Source organism: Mustela putorius, unplaced genomic scaffold (genome assembly GCF_011764305.1).
Source record: "Mustela putorius furo isolate JIRA1106 unplaced genomic scaffold, ASM1176430v1.1 tig00001012_pilon_pilon_pilon, whole genome shotgun sequence".
Taxonomy (NCBI): Eukaryota; Metazoa; Chordata; class Mammalia; order Carnivora; family Mustelidae; genus Mustela; species Mustela putorius.
In genome coordinates, this window is record NW_025421531.1 from 1,950,806 (window position 1) to 1,973,070 (window position 22,265).

Here is a 22,265-nt window from a genome sequence, read left to right on the forward strand (position 1 = left end):
AAGTTCACAGAGGGTCATGTGAAAAAAACTAAATAGTGTCTTATTCGTGTTCTCACATCAAGACTCTAAATTCCCCTATTGATATTTATTTGAGCAGGATAATAGGTTTGCAACTTCCTTGCTGCCGTCACAAAGTTTCTGAATTTGAAGCATTCAGAAATGGACCCCTGGGGAGGAGAAATGAAGCTCTTGTCTCTCTCCTCGATAGCCAGGAGGTCAACTGTTTCAGAAGGCAACCAAGTGTAGCTCGTCCGTCCTCATTCTAAAGCCATGTCCAGCTTTAGTTATTATAAATTCCTCTTCAAACTGGCACTAAGAATTAGGTTCCCTCTTAATAGTTATTATAGGTTTGTAGATATTTTTTAAGTGTAGTCAAGAATAATTATGTCAAATAATGCTTCCTGAAATTTTGAACAAAGTGTATTTCAAACTCCTTTACGTGGGACTGGCAAGAATGGCTAGGACAGGGTTGTGGTAGATCCCCTCTTCAAAAGACAGAAATAATGCTGGACAAAATTATTTTGAAAAACCAAAACTATTTATAGTTTCTGTAATTTGGCCAAAGAACATACTGTCAAGAAATGCTTATGAAAGGAAATCTCCGTAAGTCTCACCCTTCCTTCTCTGACCTCTGCCCCGCTCTGTGGGTCACGTGAGTAGGCAGGCATTATGACCAGCAGCTCTGCTGTCCTGCTCGAGTAGAATGACATTAAAGATGATCTTGGAAAACATCCACAGCCAATGACACTGGTGAACACAATAGAGATTACAGTGGGAAACAATCCAGGAAGGCTAAGTCTCTACAGGATACTGTTGGGGCAAGAAACAAAATGGCAGCCTGGCCGGAAATTTAACAGGGAAATTTGGAGGAAAAAGACCAAAAGGACCCCACTAAGATAATACTTCCTGCTGGTGGTCCAGAAGTCCCTTGACATACAAGAGTTGTGCCCAGAGAAATCAGAGAGGGTCCTGGGAGCTGCTTGTCCCTGGCTGAACATGGAGCAGACTTGCACACTCCCTGAATGTTGAAAGCACTTCCTAAACCACACAGAGTTTCAGAGACAAAACATGGGATGTTTAGCGGGTCGATGTGTTTAAGGATGACCTCTGACCCATTTTGGGTTGATGTAATTAAGTTATGCTGACTCAGGAATGACTCCTAGGAAGTTAGACTAAAAAATAAAAAGAAATAAAACCTGAGCAATGACATCCAATTCCAAGGCCTGATCGACACAAATGTGCACATTAGGGGCAGAGCTGGGGGAATCTGCACTGCATTGGCAGAGTAGGACCAGGAGTGCTGACCAGGGCAGTCTTGAATAGGAGATACCTGGGGGCCCCCGGTTGTTGATAAAGATCAAGACCCCATCAGACAGTCGGTCCACATGAGGACCTGAAAGACCCTCGATCCGCACCCAAGAAGCAGACACCAAGCCTCCACTGGATGCAAGTTGCAAGAGGTTTATTGGTTACACAGGCGCCTGCGGACGCATCAGCCTTTGTGGACTGAGCGCGCCGGGCTAGGTTGGGGAACAGATTATATAAGGCAAGGGTTGGGGTGGTGGGAAGCGGTAGCGGGAAGCGATCTTACAGAAGCAGGTATGCATGGTTACAGGAGTCTGATTGATTAATTTGAATCAAGCACGATTGGGCGTTGGGGTCAGGGCGTTCTGGTGGTTCCTTGGGTCAGCACTCTGGAAAGTCCCAGTTACATTCTACTTCTCATTTGTCTTTTCTTTTGACAGACCGGGTGATCACAGACATCCTGTTTGTGCAGGATATGTGTTGCCATCCGGCTATGGGAATAATAGGTTACTTAGACAAGCCTTTAGCAAGGGGAGAGGGGTCTTTCAGACCCTGTTGCCAGGTTAAAGTTATGGCCTCAGAAAGACTTCCCAGGGGTGGGCTCCTTCTACCCAGAGGACATTGAGGTCATTGGGGTGCCCCTGCCACCCAAGGCCGGGTGGCAGGGTACAGAGTCTGCGTGAGCAGGTCTGGCAGTTGAGGCCAAAAGGAGACTTGCAACAGGGCCACCGCAGTTGATGAGCATCACAGAGAAGAGCTAGTGGGGGTACGGGGTATCGGCCTAATGGACAAGGCCTACCTACATTATGGAATATGCCCCCAGGAGCGGAGCTGGAGGTTTTTCAACTGCCTTACTAGGAAGTGGCCTGCAGTATGGAGACCCAGGGGAGTCCTGATTCCCCCAGAAGGCCTGGAGCCCACAGGCAGCAAGTCTGCATGATGACCACCTGTCACCCTTTCACACCTATGGGCTCGCTCTCCACCAGGGGTGATGCTGGCAGTGGAGGCCTAAATTTCACAAGCTTGGAGGGCAAGGTCTATCCAAAGCCGACTTTTGGGGTACATACTGTCCGTGTGCACTCCCCCGAGGTAAGGGTAAGCCAGAGACCTGGAAAAGGAGAACAAGCATCCAGAGATACCTGGTCCCAGGAACATGCTCTTGGGGTGCAAAAAATCTAATTCTAAGCCCCAACCTATGCAAATGTAAATATTCCCTCTGCAGGCCTAGCTAGAGTCGTCCTGATTGCCTTGCCCTGCGTGGGTCGTACAGAGGCTGTGCTTCCTCCAGTAAGAGACGCCCCCTGGTTGCTGGAGAAGCCAAACACCCAACAGGCAGCTGGTCCAAATGGGCCTTGCTGCCTCTCGTTGAAGCTGGAGCCCCAGCATGATTTTAGTAGGGGGGTGGGCTTTGTCCACCCTGCAAGCCAGCAGGCATATGGGGACCCCCACCTGACCTCCACAGGCATAGAAGGCCGTGACAGCCGGAAGCCAACTGACAGAATATGGACCATGGAAGCACAGGCCCCGTGAGTCCGAGTAGCCAGTGTAACCAGGGACCTGGAACTGGGCGATGTTGGCTGAAGCTGGGTCATAGGACGGGGCAGCTGGGTTCCCGAGCATCTGGTATATCAAGGCTTAACAGACAAAATGGCATATATTCTCCCTGAAGGAAGAGCTGGAAGAATCCATAGTGCCTTGCCTCAGTGGGGCAGGAAGGGGTGGCTGAGAAATGTGTAATAAGAGACACCTGGGATCCTTGATTCTGGAGAAGCCACTGGGCAGCTGCTTCCAATGGGAATGAGCTGTCAACAGGTCAAGCTGAAGCCTCAGGAAGGATTTCAGGCTCTCCACACCCCGGCAGCTAGGAGGTATTTGAGGACCGGCTTGAGCTCTGCAGGCCTCTGAGGGCCCCAAAAGCCAAGGGCTGGCTGACATGGTGTAGACCACATATATGTGGGCCATGCAGGTCAGGGCGGTCAGGGACCTTGACCTGAGTAATGTCCGGTGAGGCCAGTCACAGGAGGCGGTCATTAGGGAACCTGGCATCTGCCTAATTCCAAGGTTTAAGCTCCACAAATGCATATATTCCCCCTGAAGGCGGAGCTGCAGAAATAAGATCGGCCTTGCCTGGGCAGGGCTAGGTTAGATGACCGGAAGACCCCCAAGAAACACCTGAGAAGCCACGATGGTTGAGAAGCTTGACATCTCATCAGGGTATCTAAGGCTGCTGCCTTAGAAAGATTTTCAGGGTTGGCCTCCTTTGTCCTGGAGGCTATGTAGGTGGTTGGATACTGCCCTCCTGTCTTAGGGCAAGGCTGAGTAGGCCAGCCTGGGTATCCTATCATCTAATAAGAGATACCTGGGAGTCTTGATTGTTGGCAAACCCATCAGGAAGCCAATGCAAATGGAAGCAATGCAGATTGCTTCCTCACAAGGATTATCAGGGGGTGGGGCTCCCTCCATCCTGAGGTCATTCAAGTGCCTGAATTCAGGCTGGGGTTCCATAGGCCTGGAGTGCCCCCTGCAGCCCAAGGCCAACTGTGGCGTGCCAAAAGCGCATGCGCGGTTCTCCCTCCCAGGTTAAATTGGCCTGGGATCTAGACCAGGGAAGACTTGGAGGTTTTTCAACAGCCTCGCTTGGGAAAAACCAGACCCATAGGACGGGTTGTCTTCCATTTGGAGACATCGGGGGATCCTGGTTCCTAAAGAAGCTCAAGACCCCATCCGGAGTCACGTCCACACGGGAACTGTCTCCCATTAGTAGGGGTCCACTAGAAGCAATTTTCATAAGGTGAGCTCCCTTTTCGCCGGTCACTATGTAAGTGGTGGGGGCCTGGCCAGCGTTTCACAGGCTCTGAGGACTGGGTCTGCCCAAGATTGGCTTACGGGATGTGTGTGTGGCTGCGGGTGTAGGTCAGGGAAGCTGGAGACCTGGAACAGGGCGAGCATCTGGAGATGTCAGGTCAGGGGAGCAGGTTCTTAAAATTACAAAGCATCTGCCTAATTCCAAACCCTGCCCTACGGCATTGTTCGTATTCTCACCAAAGGCAGTCCTTGAGAGATCTGGAGTACCCCCCCAATGAGAGACACCGGGGAACGGTGGTGGAGGCAGAAACTCGGACCTCAGGAGACAGTAAGGCCACAAAGGACTGTCTCTCATTTCAGCAGCTCAGAGTGATTTTTGATTTGGGGGGAGCTGGCTCTCTCCATTTTTGAGGCTATGCCAGTGGCTGGCTCTGGACATTTGCTCCACGGGCCAGGAGGGCCCAGCGGCCAAAGGGCAGCTGATGGGGTATGTACTGCACGTGCACAGGCCAGGGCAGTCAGGGATCTGGAAAAATACAACTGCCCTGTGAGGCCAGGTCACAGGGACAGGCTATGTCTGAACTGCCTTGCCGGGGGGGGGGGGGGATGGCAGCAGCAGGGCCAGGGTCCCCTCCAATAAAAGACACCTGGAAATATTTGCTGGTTAAACCTGGGACCCCTCAGGCAGCAAGGCCACATGGGGGTGTTTGTCAACCATTGTAGCTATGGGCTCAGTGTGATTTTTTTTTTTTTTGAAAGGTGGGCTCCGTCCATGCCGGAGGCTCTGCAGGTGGTTGGGGCCTGGCTGGATTTTCACAGGCTTGGAGTATCAGGTCTGCCAGCGGCCAGCTTACAGGGTATGTGCTGTGTATGTGTGGTCCGTGCAGGTCAAGGTAGCCAGAGACCAGGACCAGAGCAAGTCTTGTAAGTAGTAGGGTTCATAGGAACAGGCTCTTGGGGTTACAAGTCATCTGCCTAATTCCAAGCCCCAACCTACACGATTGTAATTGAGATGAACATGCATATTCCGGTGAAGTCAGACTTTGAGGAGTCTGGAGTCCCTTGCACGGCTAGATCAATGGGCTGGCAGGGTTATCCTACCATAAGAGACTCCTGGTAACTTTGATGGACACAGAAGCCCAGGACTTCAGCATGCAGCGAGTCAACATGAGGATGGACTTTTGCCCCTTTCTATGGCTGTTTCAGATCAATTTGAGGGCAACTTGGAGCAATTTAAAGCTACTGTCTTGGAAAGATTTTCAGAGTTGGGCTCCTTTGTCCCTGAGGCTATGCAGGTGGTTGGATACTGGACCCAGCTTCAGGAGCCAGTATCCGAGGATACTGCCCTCCTGTCTTAGGGCAAGGCTGAGCAGGCTAGCTTGGGTAACTATCATCGAATAAGAGATACCTGGGAGTCCTGGTTGTTGGCAAACCCTGGAACCCTTACAGGCAGCAAGTTCAAATCAAGACTGATGGTGGCCAATCTGCAGCTTCTGCTTCCTCGTGATTTGGGGGCTGGGCCCTGCGCCATTAGTCTGGAGGGGCCCCAGCTGCTTCAGGCCATCTGAGGGGACATGAACTGCCTGCACAAGGTCAAAGTAGTTCAAGGTAGCCAGGAACCTGGGGTAGGGTATGGATCCAGGTGGGCCATCTCAAGGAATAGGATGGAGTGGACAAAGGCATGTGCCTCAATTCAGACTGTAACTTAAGCAAATATCAGGCTTCCTTTGAAGACCAAGCTGGAGGATACCTGTCTGCCTTGCCTGGGTGGGGCGGGGCTTTCTCAAGGGGTGTTACCTAATAAGAGGCACCTGGGAATCCTGGTGGCTGGAGCAGCCCAGAACCCCTGCAGGCAGGAAGTGCAAATGGAGAGTGATGGTGGCCAGTTTGCTGCTGCGGCCCCAGGGTGATATTTCGTGGTGGGCACACAGTACCTGTAGCCTAGGCAGGTACTGGTGTCTGGTACCACTTCCTTTCCTTGGAGGTCCTCACCTGCCTCGGGGGTATGAACCGCACGTGTAGCCAGGGACCTGCAACAGAGTGCTGGTCTTGGGAGGCTCGATTAGAAGAGTGGCTCTTAAGAACAAGATATGTGGGTACTTGCAATCCCTATCCTTCCCCACAGGCACTGTCCCCTCCGAGGCAGAGCTTGAGGTCACTGGACTGCTGCAGTACAGGGCCAGGAGTGCTTTCCAGGTATCATCTAACAAGAGACTGTTGAGAGCCTTGAGGGAAGGAAAAGCCTTGGATCCACTCGGACAGCAAGTTCAAATGTGAAGGGACTGTCCCCAGATTGTAGCTGCTACCTCAGGGTGATGTTTGGGGCTGGTCCCATCCCCACTAAACCCATGCGGGTGTCTAGGAGTGGGCCATGGCTCCCCAGAGCTGCAGGGCCCCGGCAAACCCCGAGGGGCTGGAGTGGAGCTGACCACACACGCACTGCACTGGCGAGAGGACAGGTCAGGTTAGCCAGGACCCTGTAACAGGGCGAGTGCAGGAGAGGTGGTGTCAGGGTGTGGACTCTCAGCAGCCTGTGTTAGTCATTTGAGTCTCACTTTTAGTATCTGGCCTCTGTACACACAAAATTCTGCTTCTTTCTCCTGTTAATCTATCTTACGGCAATTTAACTCTTAGGCCACTAGGAGAATGTTGAAGAGTACAGAAATATTTTGCCTCTGCAAAACTTGGTGTGATGGGCAGGGTGAACGTCCCTGGCTGAACAGAAGTGCAGCAGAGAGGGGGTGGGGGGTGGGGGGGTAACTAATGTACCTGCAAGTGGTGAGAGTCCTTTTTCTCTTTCTAAATTTAGATCAGCTGGAGAAAATATTTGTGGAATCGGTTGCTTGGACTTGGAAAATCTAGTAAATTTGGTAGAATAGTCTTGGTTTGACTAATCATGTCCTTCCTGAGGTGGTCAATGCTTTCCCTTATCTCGTATCATCTGTCATAAATAGGAGTCACTAAGGGGAAAGAATGTCACCCTGGGCCTTACCAGCCTGCTGTTCAAGTCGGGCTCATAGACTGGTGTGTTCACGATTCTTCTCCAACTGGGGTCTGTTTGGACAAACTTTGATGTGGGTTCCCCTTGTAAAAAACAAAACAAAACAACAACGAAAAAAACAGATGAAGTTTTTCCTTTCATCTTGTTCTATGTCCCAAGAGCTTGATTCTGTGACCAGCGAGAACATTCTGTTTGTCTCCACCATTCAGAGAGTTCACTTACTTGGATATACCTTGCTGGTCAGTTGAATAGACCGGGGTTCTGAAGCAAGAGGTTGTAAGCAGCACTCTGTCCACCAATGCCAAGGGAGTTGTCACAAGAGGTTGCTGCCCAAAGGGGACCTTTGTCATCTTAACTTTGTTGCTCCTTAGCCCTGGAAAAGTCCCATTCTAGTAGTGCCTGCCTGGTGAAATAGCTTAGGGGGTCAGAGACTGGAGACCTCTTATATTTTCATGGGAGACCACAGACATGGTCTTCGCTACACCATCGTTTTTGTTACTGGACAAGGGCCCATTTCTCAATGTACATGAAGCCAAACACTGATGCTGGTTTTGTGGTAGAGAAAAAGGGTTTTATTGCAGGGTGCCAAGCAAGAAGATGGGAGAAAATTTCTCAAATCTGCCTCCCCAAAGGGTGGAAATTAGGTGTATTTAAGTATAAGGGATGAGGATGTGTGTAGGTTGATTGGAATATGTTAATTGGTTATATGGGAAAAGGGAGGCCTCCTCCTTTCTGGTTATGGGAATCTAGGAATCCTGTCTTTTCATGGGACACATGTTCATTAAATGTTAGAGTAAGCATGATGATGGGGGAGATCTCAGAGTGTGTCATCACAAAAGTTAATTTCATTCACTCTTGAACCCGTCTGTACAGCTGCAAGAATTCTTCCCAGTTTGCTCTAGTCTTAGCTAGTCTTACTGGTGGTCAGTCAACTTCTGCAAAACAAACTCATAAATCAATCAGGTTATCCAGAGTTTCCTTAGGGTGGAACAGCCACGCGTTCTTTAACTCAGCATATTGGTTTTAGTCCCCTCTATCATTTGATCATTTTCCAGTCTTGAGGGATTGGGAAGACGACCACTCTGGCTACTTCCTGCTGATTTTAGGGGCACAGTTTAGGGCTTGAGGAATGAAATTATTTTTTACTTAACTTGGAAGTATATTCTTGTTCCTGGTTCTGCATGTTCATTTAGCATAACTAGGATATTAGTTCTTTGTTTGACCACCTTGAAACAACACCATGCACAATTTGTCATTCCAGATCTAATAACTGGTATGATGCATATGGGTATATCCACTTAATTAGTCCTTTAATATATCCACTTTAATTAATGCCTGAGAGAATCTGTGAAAATAAGCCTGAAAACCAGTCTGAGCCCAGAATTCCCCTGTCACCATATCCATTTTTTAAAAATACGCAACTTGTTCTCATGTAAAGTTACCAAGTCTTTCATGAATGGACAAGTCAAAGAGCTTTCTTAGGTCTGGAAGTCCCAATGCTGGTGCCTTTAACAAAAATTTTTAATGATGTGGAATGCCTGGTGACATTATCCTGTCCAATTACAGAGTTCATTGTTTCTTCAGTTGATGGCTTCATAGAAGGGCTTCGCTGTGAAGCCAAAGTAGAAAATCTAGATATGGAAGTATCTAAAAATCTCCACAGTTGTCTCTGGATAGTGGGTAACACAGTCCTGGCTAATAACTCTTCCCCTATCAGGAAGGAAACTTCTATGCCCCTGAGAAGACCATTCAAACAACAAATATTTCACAGAGAGTTGAGAAATTTGCCCCCCTTTTTTAGATATTTCATCCCCAGTCAGCTAAAAAGTTGTGAGTCAAATCATCTTTAGTCTCTGGTCCTACTGGCTATCAAAATGTCAGCCACCTATTGAAGCAAGGTACCCTCTCTGAGCAGAAGTTCTCAGAGATCTTTAGCCAGAACCTCACCAAAAGAAGGACATTCTTAAATCCTTGGGGGAGTACAGTTCAGCATTACTGCTGCTTAACCTCATGTTCAAGTCTTCCCATTCAAAGGTCAATAGTTCTTGAGATTCTGGACTTCGAGGCACACAGAGAAACACCTCCTTTAAGAATCCAGTGAACCAGTGAAGAACTCCAGACAAGGTGATGAGCAAGGTGCAAGGGTTAGGTACCACCAGGTGACCATTTTCCATTATTTGTCTAATTGCTCTGAGGTCTTGGGCAAAGTAATATTCTTTTGTGCGGTCTTCTAAACCAGCAAGATTGCAGTGTTAGAAGTAAGGGACAGGACTGAATTAGTCCTGTTTTAAAAAGGCAATCACCAGAGTCTACAAATCTCACGTAAGATGTTCTCTTAGGGAACACTGTTTTAGGTTTGGAATCTTTGCCTTAGGCAAAACCTCACCTGAATGCGTGCTACGGTTTTTGCCCCTCCAGTCATCCCATCTGCCTGCATTGGGGTTTACCTTTCGTAGAATCTCTTCTGACACGACCATTGGCTGTTCCTGTCCTTACTGTAATATTGCCTGGAATGCTCACATTGCTCTGGTAGTACTTTGTTATCTCTTCATGCAGACAAAAAAGTGATGTGAGTATTGAGCTCATTCAGCAGGTCCCTTCTGAATAGTGGAGTGGGACACTGAGGCTTATACAAAAAACTATGCTGCAGATAAGTTTTTCCAACTTGACAACCTAGGGGTTGGAAGAACCATCTTTGCAAAGGTTCTCCTGATACTCCTGTTAATTTCATGGAGGATAATTTTATTAATCAAATAATTAACACAGAACAGGTGGTGCCTGTGTCGATCAAAAACTGTCATCCACCTTCCCACTTTCAGTTGTGCCAGGGCTCCTTGTGAGAAAGGTTAATGGAGCCTGTGGGTTGTAATAGAGTGAAGGCTTCATCACTTTTGATCAGTCTCAGTAAGCTGGGACATTTCAAGAGTAATGTGATCTTGCTTCCCTTTTTCTCCAGGAGCTTTATTTAATATTGGGGCATTTCTTTCTTCCAATGGCTTTCCTGTTTATAGTAGGCACATTGCCAAGGCCCCATTATAGTGTGCCCCTTCTGATTCTGCTTGCCAGGAGTTCTTACCTTGGGTTTGTCACCTCTTTGTCCTTCCCGTGTAAGGGCAGTAGCAAGCTAGGTCACCTGTTTCATCTTGCATTGCTTCTTTTTCTCCTGTTTGTGATCTCTACTGTTAAAGACCTCAAAGGCAATTTCTCCCAGTTGTGACATAGACCTTTCTATGGCCCTTCCAACGTCCGTCATTTCTTTTGAATATCTAGGACCCTAGCATAATTTCCCATAGCATTTGTATCTCAGTTGGGGTCAGCCACCAGCACCACCATGGCAGCTGCAGTCCTTACCAGATTGGCTAGAGCCCCAGCCAGGAGCTTATCAGCTTCTTCTAACACCATTCTCCACTCTTCCGACATACGGAGAGTGATTACTAAACTCTGTACCTTTGCCCAGATGAGGTTATGGGTGGCGAGATTGGAGAGAACAAATTTTCTATTCCTTTTGGAGCCATATCTATATGTTGGCTTATTATTTTTCCAGTTAAACAAGTTGGAAGTAGAGAAAAAGCAAAGGTACACAAATCATTTCAACCGATTGGTCACCATTGTTTCCTCAATGGTCACTTGCCTTAAAGGGAATTGCCCTGCCTCAATTTGAGTGACTCCCTGGCCAAAGTTTGCTCCCTTCCCTGTTAAGTATGAGGCAAGACTATTCCTTTTTGTTCTGACTCCTCACGAGCCTGGGACCCTAGAGCCCAGGGCTTGGACGTTTGCGTAGCTGGAGCCCCTGCTGCACCACCCTATGGAGGTCGACCTGGACCTTTGGTAAATTCAGCTGCATTAATTAAGGGGTCATCCTGTCGCTTATTAGATTCTGGTAACACTGCCCTTTGGGGGTTTATCCCCCTGTTGGACCATAATCTTACATTTCTTCTGTACCAGCTTGTTTTGCTACAACAACACGAAAGATTGTACAGACAGAATATCTTCATCTCATTTCTCCTCTCTTTTACAGAACAATTCTAACTGGAGAATAGCAGTATAATCCAAAGGCCCATTTTCAAGTTACATTTCTCAGGAGTCCAGGGAGCACTGTGGCCCAGCAATATTAAGGAAAAATGTTGTCTTGTTTTTCATGGGATCATAACTACAAGCTGCTGAGATTTTAAGTATGCATACCAAAGGGCTGCATGAAGAGATCAAATTACTATTACCCATGCTTTGGCTTTAACTTACTTCTTTTATCCTAACCAAGATATTGCCTAATATAATGCTAGCAAAACTAGATGCACATTATCAAAAAATTCAAGAAGTAAGAAAACCAGAGGACTTCTATGGGTAGGGTCCCTAACTCTTCCTTGATGTCAGCATTTCCCCCAGCGAAGGCTTCCTTTCAGAAGTCAGAGCTTCCTTGTGGAACTCTATCAAGTTGACCCCCAGAAGAGGCTCAAAGAGAAGAAAAACTTGTCCCATGCTGTCGCACATGAAGTATTCAAGAACAGACTTTTTCCAAATCAAGTCCTGTTTTTCTACCACAAAAAAGAAACTAAAATGTGAAGGTTCGCATCATCCCACAATGCAGGGACCCCTACGCCTTCCTGGATCAATGGTCCTGGCAGCTGCTGGACCCTTCACAGAATCCTGGGCGAGCAAGGGGCAGTGAACAATAGACAAGTGTCCAGAGAGGACTTAGGGTCCCTTCATGGTCATCAATTTTGTTACTGAACACGGGTCCATTGCCTAGTGCCCAGCAAGTCCAACACTGATGCTGGTTTTGTGGTAGAGAAAAGGGTTTTATTGCAGGGCACCAAACAAGGAAATGGGAGAAAATTTCTCAAATCTGCCTCCACAAAGGGTTGCAGTTAGGTGTATTTAAGAACAAGGGGGTGGGGGGGCACGCCTGGGTGGCTCAGTGGGTTAGGCCACTGCCTTCAGCTCGGGTCATGATCTCCGGGTCCTGGGATCAAGTCCCTCATCGGGCTCTCTGCTCAGCAGGGAGCCTGCTTCCCTTCCTCTCTCTCTGCCTGCCTCTCTGCCTACTTGTGATCACTCTCTGTCAAATAAATAAATAAAATCTTAAAAAAAAAAAAAAAGAACAAGGGGGCAGGATGTCATAGGTATGTAGGTTGAATGGATATAGGGGAAGATTATGGTCCAACAGGGGGATAAACCCCCAAAGGACTATGTTGATTGGATATAGGGGAAAAGAGAAGTGTTCTCCTTTCTGGGTATGGAAATTCAGGAACCCTATCTTTTCATGGGACACATATCCATTAAATGTCAGGGTAGCATGAAGATGGGGGAGAGCTCAGAATGTGTCATCACAGAAGTTACTTTCGTTTACTCCTGGTCCTGTCTGTGCAACTGCAAGAATTCTTTTTGGTTTGTTCCAGGCTCAGCCAGTCTTGCTGGTGGTCCGTCAACTTCTGCAAAACAAGCTCATAAGTCAGTCAGGTTAACCAGAGTTTCCTTAGGGTAGAACAGTGAAGCATTTAATTCAATGTTTTGGTTTCACTACCTGTGGAATGAAGACCTTTGCTTTCTTAGACTATTTTGGGGAGTAAAGTTTTGGATCACAGGGGCTGTGTTATCTAGGCTCTCTCTGAGGACACTTGTGTCCATGGTCTAAACCTGGAGAGTGTTCCCCAGTATTTTTTTAATCAATTAAAATTTTAATTACAAAATAGTGATTCGAAAGCTCCACATATTACTCAGTGCCCTTCAAGGTCAGTGCACTTTAAATCCCCTCACCAGTTTCACCCATCCCCCAGCCCACCTCCCCTTTGGTAACTATCTGTTTGTTCTCTATGATTAAGAGTCTAGGTTTTGGCTTCTTTTTTTTTCTTTGTTCATTTGTTTTGTTTCTTAAATTCCATATAGGAGTGAAATCATATGGTATTGGTCTTTCTCTGACTTAGCTCATTTAGCATAATACTCTCTAGATCCTTCCATGTTGTTGCAAATAGCAAGATTTCATCCTTTTATGGCTGGATAATAATCCATTGTGTGTGTGTGTGTGTGTACAGCTTCTTTATCGATACATCTATCGATGGACACTTGGGCTGCCTCTATATCTTGGCTACGTAAATAATGCTGCAATAAAATAGGGGTGCATAGGCCCCTTCAAATTAGTGTTTTCATATTCTTTGTGTAAGTACCCTGTTGTGTGATTACTGGATCATAGGGTAGTTTTATTTTTAACTTTTTGAGGAACCTCCATACTGTTTTCCACAGTAGCTGCACCAGTTTGCTTTCCCACCAACAGTGCAAGAGGGTTCTTTCACCAATGTCATATAGTTCAGAGTTTTACCCCTTTGGTTAGGTTTATTCCTAGGTATCTTCTTATTTTTGGTGCAATTGTAAATGGGATTTTTTCCTTAATTTCTCTTTATGCTGCTTCATTATTAGTGTATAGAAACACAAAAGATCCTGTGACTTCACAGAATTCATTTATTAGTTCCTGCAGATTTTGATGGAGTCTTCTAGGTTTTCTCTATATAGTATCATGTCATCTGCAAATCAAAGTTCTACTTCTTCTTTACCAATTTATATATATCTTATTTCTTACTTGATTGGTATAACTAGGACTTCTGGTACTATGTTGAATAAAAGTGGTTAGATCATCCTTGTCTTGTTCCTGACCTTAGGGGGTAAGCTCTCAATTTTTCCCCATTATGATGTTCATTGTAGGTTTTTCACAGATGACCTTTCTTATGTTGGGGGTGTGTTCCCTCTAAACTCACTTTGTCAAGAACTTTTATCATGAATGGATGTTGTATTTTATCAAATGCTTCTTCTGCATCTATTGAAATGATCATATTGGTTTTTATCCTTTCTCTTACTGATGCGATGTATCACATTGATTTGCAAATATTGAACCACCCTTATATTCCAGGAATAAATACATTTTATCATGGTGACTGATTTTTTTTTTTTAATGTATTGTTGGATTCTACTTGCTAGTGTTTTGTTGGGGATTTTTGCCTCTATGTTCATCAGAGATATTGGCCTATTGTTCTTTTTTGTGGGGTCTTTAATGGGTTTTGGTATCAAGTAACACCGACCTCAGAATGAATTTTGAAGTTTCCTTCTATTTTGCAGGACAGTTTGAGTACAATAAGTGTTAAGTCTTCTTTATATGTTTGGTAGAATTTGCCATAGAACTGTTTGGTCCTGGACTTTTGCTTATTGCGAGTTTTTTTTTTTATTATTACAATTCAATCTCCTTGCTGGTAATTAGTCTGTTCAAATTTTTTATTTCTTCCTGCTGCAGTTTTGGCTATTTATGTGTTTCTAGGAACTCATCCATTTCTTCTGGGTTGTCTAGTTTGTTGGCATATAGTTTTTTATAATATTTTATGACAATTATTTGTTCCTGTGATGTTGGTATTTCTCCTCTTTCATTGGTGATTTTGTTTATTCAAGACCTGTTTTTTTAGGAGTCTGGCTAGAGGTTTGTCTATTTTGTTGATTCTTTCAACCAACTCCTGGTTTCATTAATCTATTTTACTGTTTTTTTTAGTTTCTATTTTGTTTACTTCTGCTCTGATCTTTATTTTTTTCCTTATTTCTGCTGGCTTTAGGTTGTTTGTTCTTTTTCTAGCTCCTTCAGGTGTAAGGTTATGTTGTTTGAGATTTTTCTTGCTTTTTTTTTTTTATCCTGAAAAAACTGTATTTAGATTTAGCCAGCTGGACTCAGTTTAGATGATCCCAATTTTGTTGGCAACATCCAAAGCATCATAGTCAGGGGCCAGCCGAACGTATGCCTTCTTCTCTCCATCAGGCCTGATTAAGGTGTTGACCTTGGCTACATCCATGTCATAGAGCTTCTTCACAGCCTGTTTGATCTGGTGCTTGTTGGCCTTGACATCCACAATGAACACAAGTGTGTTGTTGTCTTCTATTTTCTTCCTGGCTGACTCAGTAGTCAGGGGGGGGAACTTGATGATGGCATAGTGGTCTAGCTTGTTTCTCCTGGGGGCGCTCTTTCGAGGGTATTTGGGTTGCCTTCGGAGACGCAGAGTCTTGGGTCCTCGGAACATAGGTGATGTGCGGATCTTTTTTTTTTTTTGTGACTGTGGATGCCTTTCAGCACCGCTTTCTTGGTTTTCAAAGCCTTTGCTTTGGCTTTGGCTTTGGCTTTGGGAGGGGCAGGGGCTTCCTTCTTAGCTTTCGGCGCCATCTTCCTTTTTCTTGCTTCTTGAGGTACATCTGTACTGCTATAAATTTCCGTCTTCAAATAGCTTTTGCTGCATTCCAAAGATTTTTGGATGACTATGCTTTCATTTGTCTCCATTTATTTCCTCTTTGATTTCTTGGTTGACCCATTCACTGTTATATAATTTTTTAATAAATATTATATATAAAATAAAATATTATTATTTTTATTTGATCATGTTATTTAATCTACATATAATTGCATTCTTTCCAGATTTTTTTCTTGTGATTGAGTTCTAATTTCATAGCAGTGTGGTCAGAAAAGATACATGGTAGGAATTTGGTATTTTTGAATTTCTTTTTTTTTTTTGTCAAGACTTATTTTGTGGATACATATGTGATCTATTCTGGAGAATGTTCCATGTGCACTTGAAAAGAATGGGTATGCTTCTCTTCTAGTGTGGAATGTTCTCAATATATTTTTTAGATGGAGCTGATCCAATATGTCACACAAAGTCACTGTTCCCTTGTTGACTTTTAGTCTGGGTGATCTATCCATTGAGGTCAGTGGGATGTTAAAACCCCCTACTATTATTGTATTACTATCAATTGCTTCCATATTCGTTAGTAGCTGCTTTATGTATTAGGGTACTCCCATCTTGGGTACATATTTACATGTGTTATATTTCTTGTTGGAATATTCCTTTTATGATTATATGGTGTCATTCTTTGTCTCTTGTGATAGTCTTTGTTTTAAAGTCTTTTTTGTTCAGTTTAGTCTTAATAGTGTTGTCAGTGCATTCAATCAACTCCAAGGATTGAGGATGGTGTTCACAACGAAAGTGTTGTAAAATCAGCCAAACAGCACAGATGCGTCAAAGCACCTGACCAGTACAATGGGTCTCTTAATCACTATGAAGTTTGAGAGAGGTAACCCAAGTAGGGATAATCTTTTCTAACACAATTTTAGCCACAGAAGAGGCATTGGAAAGCTTCAGTCCAGTGAGAAAACATACAAACCATTACTAAAACACTTTATTCTCGAGATGGAGGGAGCTGTATGAAATCCATTTGCCAAACCTCAAATTGTTCATTTGGCAATTTAATATGCCCAGGGCCAGTAGGGAGAGGTTTTCCAATATTGTAATTTGGACAAAAGGAACAACCAAGGTAGGCAGTTTTTGTGGGGTGGTTAACATTTCCCTACCAATATTGGTTCATGAACACTACCATTTTATCAGTAGAACAGTAGTTTAATGCATATTCAGTTGTAAGTAGTGGGAATTTTAGAATTCCTGCTAGGACTGGATAGTTATTTCGTCCAAACTAAAGTTCTTTTTATCAAACCAACAATGATTACATTTTTTATATTGTTCCTTCTTTTCTGGAGCCAATTTTTGGACATCTCTCATCAGTTTTTCTCAATCGTTATTTGAGAGACTATCCCTTTGAAACATAACAGTGGTTTAACTATTGGTCTCCGTGAGAGCTGCATATGTGGAAATATCAGCAAGGTAGTTTCCTTTAACATGCTGGGAGTCAGGTCTGGAATGTCTGAGAAGCTTAATAACAGCTATAGCCCCTGGCAAAAGTATGGTTTGTAATACATTTTGGACATAGGAACCATTTTTAAATGTATTCCCATTGGAGGTAAGACCTTATTGTTACCATAACATTCCAAAATTATGGGCAACCCCAGAGGCATCAGTATAAATGTTTAGTTTTACCCTTGGTCAAAGTACACACTCAGGTAAGGGCATATAACTCAGCCTGTTGGGCTGCAGTAGCCAAAGATAAAGGTGCTGTCTCAGTGACTTCAAAAGGAGTTGCAATAGAAATGCTTGGCATCATATTTACCATTTTTATCCTTTAATTAGTAACCATCAGTAAACTATGAAAATGCATTGGTAGTAGGGTTGGCTAGAGGGGTTTTCTATAAACTGTCACAGGGAGTCAAAAGGTGCAAATTTCCATCCTCAGCCTAACCTATGGTTTTCCATAGGCAAAAATGGAGTGTTACAGGGACTAGTGTAGCAGAGAATGAGACCCTGAGCCTTGTAATCTCCTGTAATGGGCTTGATACACTGAAGGGATTCTCCATTTATAGGGAATTAATACCAGGGAGAAGTTTTGCGTGGTCCATTTGAATTCTGATGGGAGGTACACTGTGGACTCTGTGGATATCACTGAAGGCTTTCCCATAAAGAGGACGGTGGTTGATCTAATGGGAGCAAATGATCCAATGTCCTCGGACTCTGCTCTAGCACCATTAGAGACCAAGTATAGAAAAGATGCCAAAGCATCATTTATTTTCCTTGCTCGACTATTTTAGTTATTACTGTCAAATTCTAGAATTATTTCCCCCTTTTGGTAGAAAGAAACGCCTGCATGGTATTTTTCTAAGAAATCTTGAAATAAATACAGGTGGAGGAACTAAAGAGAAAGGAATTGTGTATCTCTCAAAGAGCCTAGACAAAAGGGAATAGATTCAGAGACAGGAACTTGTTGGGGTTTATTAGAGCCCACTACTGTTGGAACTGGTTTAGTACTCCAAGGCAGGGACTGCTTTATAGCAATGGGGTTGATCTCCAAGAATGAAGCTCTGGTGTTAGTAGGAGAAGGAAGAGCTTTCATTCCCATTCTGAAGAATGGTTCCTCTGATCTGATTGAGAGAGAAGACTGGGAAGAGCCCCTTAGCTCCTTGGAGCCCCATCAGTGGTAATTAGGAGGACATTAAAAAGGTTGGCCAGAGGGTCGAAGGCATCTGGAGCACTTTCCAATGCCCTTGGTCTTTGCAATAAGAGCAGAAACTAAGTTTCCAGTTTTGTTTAAAGGTCTTAATTCCCTGGAGTTGAACACTGAAAATTTGAATACTCTTTCCTTTAAATAATTCATCTAGGGTGCAAGTGAGCTGGTTTGCTAAATTAACTAAATCTGGAGCGGATATGATTTCCCATTACATCATGGCCTTTTTAACTAAAAGGGAAAGATCTCAGATCTGCCCATTAATAAAGTGTTAAATGCTACCTAAGGGGATTCAACATCTAAGATAAGACCAGAATTTTTTTTTTTTTTAAGATAGTTTGGAATCAAGGGTAATAATCATGAACAGATTCATCAGGCTTTTGTGTTCAAGCCTGAATTTTTTTCCAATCGACAGGCTTTCTAAAAAAGCTACTATAGGGGTGTCTGGGTGGCTCAGTCAGGGCATGATCCTGGGGTCCTGGAATGGAGCCCAGCATCTGGGCTCCCTGCTCAGTGGAGAGCCTGCTTTCCCTACTCCATCTACCTTCTGCTCCCCTGCTTGTGGTCTCTTTCTCTTCTAAATAAGTAAAATCTTTTTTTTTTTTTTAAGCTACTATAATTCTTCAGTGGAGATCTCCAGCAAGTGTTCTAGCATCTTGCCAAAAGTTAGGGCTCTGTTTCTCTAAATCCTGTTCAAGATGTTCCCATCAGGCTAGTTTCATCTAACATTTGGACTGATTCTCATCAACAAGCATGTGGACTAATTAATATAAATCTGAGAAATCAGGTTGGCAAGTTTGAAAACCTATGTTAAATTCTTCAGCAAACTTATGAGGGTCCTCAGTCACTATAGGAATCTCTTTATGGCTCACAATTCAGCCTTAGCCCAGGAACAAAAGAAACTTGGGATTTATTTAGATCCTCAGAAGACTTAACTTTAAAGGGGCAGATTTTAACAGGTTTGGGAGAGGAAGAGGTGGAGGAAGTTTCAGAGGAAAACAGAAATTTAGCAAAAAGATTAGAATAAGGGATCAGAGGGTACAGAGGAGATGGGAAAGGTGCAGAGAGAATAGAGGAACGTGATGCTAGAGATGGGGCCTGAGCATAAGACAGCTGTTGTGTCAAAAAGATGAAAGAGCGGGAAAGAAGAAGCCTCAGAAGACTTTCTGCCTTCTCTCTCTCTCTCTCTCTCTTTCTCTCTCTTTTAAATTTTTGCCTTCAATAATAGATTGTATTTTGCAGAACTGATTTTGGATTCCTTGTCCAATTTGAATTCCAAATGATGAGGTTTGGAAGTTTCAAAATCCCAGTTAAGATGGGAAGCTCATTCAGTTTTATCAATTTTAGGTCATGGCTGCCCAACTCAGTTTGGGGACAGTTAAGTTTGGGGAGATTGGAAGTTCTGCCTACTGAAGTTCTAGATTACTTTTGGTTCAATCAGTCCACTTAGATACAAATGTCCATGCAGAGGGATGATAGTTTTTAAACCTAAAACTGACCAAAGTCCGACAAGTTGGGGCGGGCACCTTCAAAGCCTTTTGAGGACTAGGATCCCATTTCTTAGAGGTTTTGTTCTGTTTTTCTCTAGGGCAAAAAGAAAATTTCTAAAGAGCACTGTTTTGACAGGAACAGCCTGGTTTCAGAAAGAATTGGAACAAAGGCCAGCACAGTTCCAGTAAGAACAGCCTGGTTGCAAACAGAAGTCAGACCAAAGGTCAGCGCATTTCCATTAGTAGCAGTCCAGTTCCAAAACAGAGCTGGACCAAAGGCCAAAAGACTGCTCTCGGAGATGTTTTTAAAAGGGGGAGGCAGTGCTTAAAACTTACCCCAAATAAAGCCTGGAGAGACTGAACACAATTTGGAGAGCTCAAAACCTAGGAGAAAACTTACCCTCAAACTCTAAGGTCAGGGAGAAAGTGGTAAGCCCAGTCAGCTCTGTGTGTACCAGCACCTGTTTGCTCACTAGCCTTGGAGTTCTTGGGAAGGGGGTTCTTTTCTAGATCCCACTTCTGATCACCAAGTAATGTAAAAATTAAGCTGCTAGTCATTTTTCCAGCCAAATATAGGTTAATTAGGAATAGCAGAGGGAGCACCTGGGTGGCTCAGTTGTTAAGCACCTGCCATCAGCTCAAGTCATGATGGGATCAAGCCCCGCATAGGGCTCCCTGCTCATCAGGAAGTCTGCTTCACCCTTTCCCACTCCAACTGCTTGTGTTCTCTCTTTCACTGTGTCTGTCCCTGTCAAATAAATAATTAAAATCTTTAAAAGTAGGGGGGCGGATAGCAAAGAATTGCAATCCAGGATAAGCAAGCTCAGGCAAAACCATAGGCAGGTCTGGAAAACAAAGGTGGGGTATGCTCTTTTATAGAGGAGAGGGGAAGTGCAGAAGGCCTTTTTATTTTATTTTTATTTAAAGATTTTATTTATTTATTTGACAGAGAGAGAGAGATCACAAGCAGGCAGAGGGGCAGGCGGGGGGTGGGGGGGGAGCAGGCTCCCTGCTGAGCAGAGAGCCCGATGCGGGACTCGATCCCAGGACCCTGGCATCATGACCTGAGCTGAAGGCAGTGGCTTAACCCACTGAGCCACCCAGGTGCCCCCAGAAGGCCTTTTTAAACAAAAAGTCTATTGGAGGGGCACCTGGGTGGCTCAGTGGGTTAAAACCTCTGCTTTTGGCTCAGATCATGATCTCAGGGTCTGGGATTGAGTCCCACATTGGGCTCTCTCTGCTCAGCAGGGAGCCTGCTTCCCCCTCTCTTTCTGCCTGCCTCTCTATTTGTGATCTCTCTCTCTCTGTCAAATAAATAAATAAAATCTTTTAAAAACAAACAAAAAAGACATACAAAACAAAAAGAAGTCTACTGGAGTAAACTGGGAGTTTGAAGGATAGTGGCTTCTCATTGGCTACGTTGTGACTGTATCTCATTGGCTGGACTGTGGGGCAGGGGAAGAAGAAAGCCTTTCTTCCTCCTGGTGGAGTAGTTACGTGGTATCCATGTGCAAGGTCCCTCTCTTCCTGTTGGATTTGCAATTTATAAGAAGTGGTATGTCATGAGAGCATCTCCTGCTGAACCTACAAATTCCATTTTAGTGAGGTTTCCCTTTATTAATTTTCACAGTATTAGAGCTAATTTAAGGTGATTGGTTAATTAAAATAGACATGAATTTAGAGTTAATGGCATTCAATATAATACAGTTATCTTACACGAGTTCACTAATCACATAACTTCATGTTAACCCTGTTACAAAATTAGTCAACAAAAATAACTTAGAATGATAACTGACTTATATCATAAATTATTCATTGGTGATTTAAACATAACTGTTGGGAGCAAATGATTTACATATATGTAAGAGGAATAAGAATTTGTACATAAACTTTTTAGCAACAGTTATATTTTATAGCATGCATATTTAAAAACAACTCCCAAAATGTTTTTGGTAACCTGAAACCTTTAAATCATTTCCAAATAGGACGAAAGAATGAAATATTCATTGCTGAACATAGGTTTATTTACTTTTGACTTCCCTATTTCAAACAAACTAAAGATAAAGTTTGGTTAGTAAACGTGTTTGTTTACTAACTGCTGGTTAGTAAACATGTTTCATGCTTTGTTGAAACACTGCGCTACGAGGAACTGTGTTTCTAGAAATTATAAAATGTGTTACAAATCTAAACAAAAATGCTGGTGTAACAACAGTTCACAATTGCTTACTAATATTTCACTAGAAATTTAGGTTTCTATGGGCTGAGAATTCTAACTCTTATGTGGTTAAAGTGACTACAAATAAAAACATTTTCATATGTAAGCAAAGTAGATTATATGCCTTCAGTAAAAGAAAGTATGAGAAACAGAAATGCATTTTTTTGAGGGAAAAGAAAGTAATTTTGTCCTAAAGAGAGGCTGGAAAGGAGGAAAAACATAGGACAAAATCTGAATGTAAAGGGGAAAAAAAAGTGTAAAGATTTATGGAAAAGGAATCTTTGAGAAGGAATTGTATGTGAAGTTAGGACTGCCTAAGATTCAAATAAAGTAATTAAATTACATAAATGAACTTTCATCAAAAGTACACTGGTAGAAAATTAAAATTAGGCTTTCACTTAGGCAAACTTGAACTGTTGGTTTGTTCTTGGTAAGAGATATAAAAGGCCTCGGCTTTTCTGCTTAGAAAAGAGGGTTTTATGTTTTATCAAAGTCTGTGTTTTATGGTATCTTTATCATCAGATTTTTGATTACTTAATGAAAC

General features: G+C 43.7%; 1 long non-coding RNA gene and 1 pseudogene across 1 annotated transcript in view; both read right to left on the reverse strand.

Moving 5' to 3' along the window:
* Positions 1 to 1,441: 1,441 nt before the first annotated feature.
* Positions 1,442 to 22,265, reverse strand: part of LOC101673289 — a 101,015-nt gene continuing 80,191 nt past the window's right edge. Inside the window, exons 3-4 of the long non-coding RNA XR_001180077.2 lie at positions 7,103 to 7,194; positions 1,442 to 2,413 (exon numbers count right to left, since the gene is read on the reverse strand). This is a non-coding gene — a long non-coding RNA (uncharacterized LOC101673289). The remainder of the gene's footprint in view (positions 2,414 to 7,102; positions 7,195 to 22,265) is intronic.
* Positions 14,815 to 15,474, reverse strand: LOC101673000 (annotated as a pseudogene).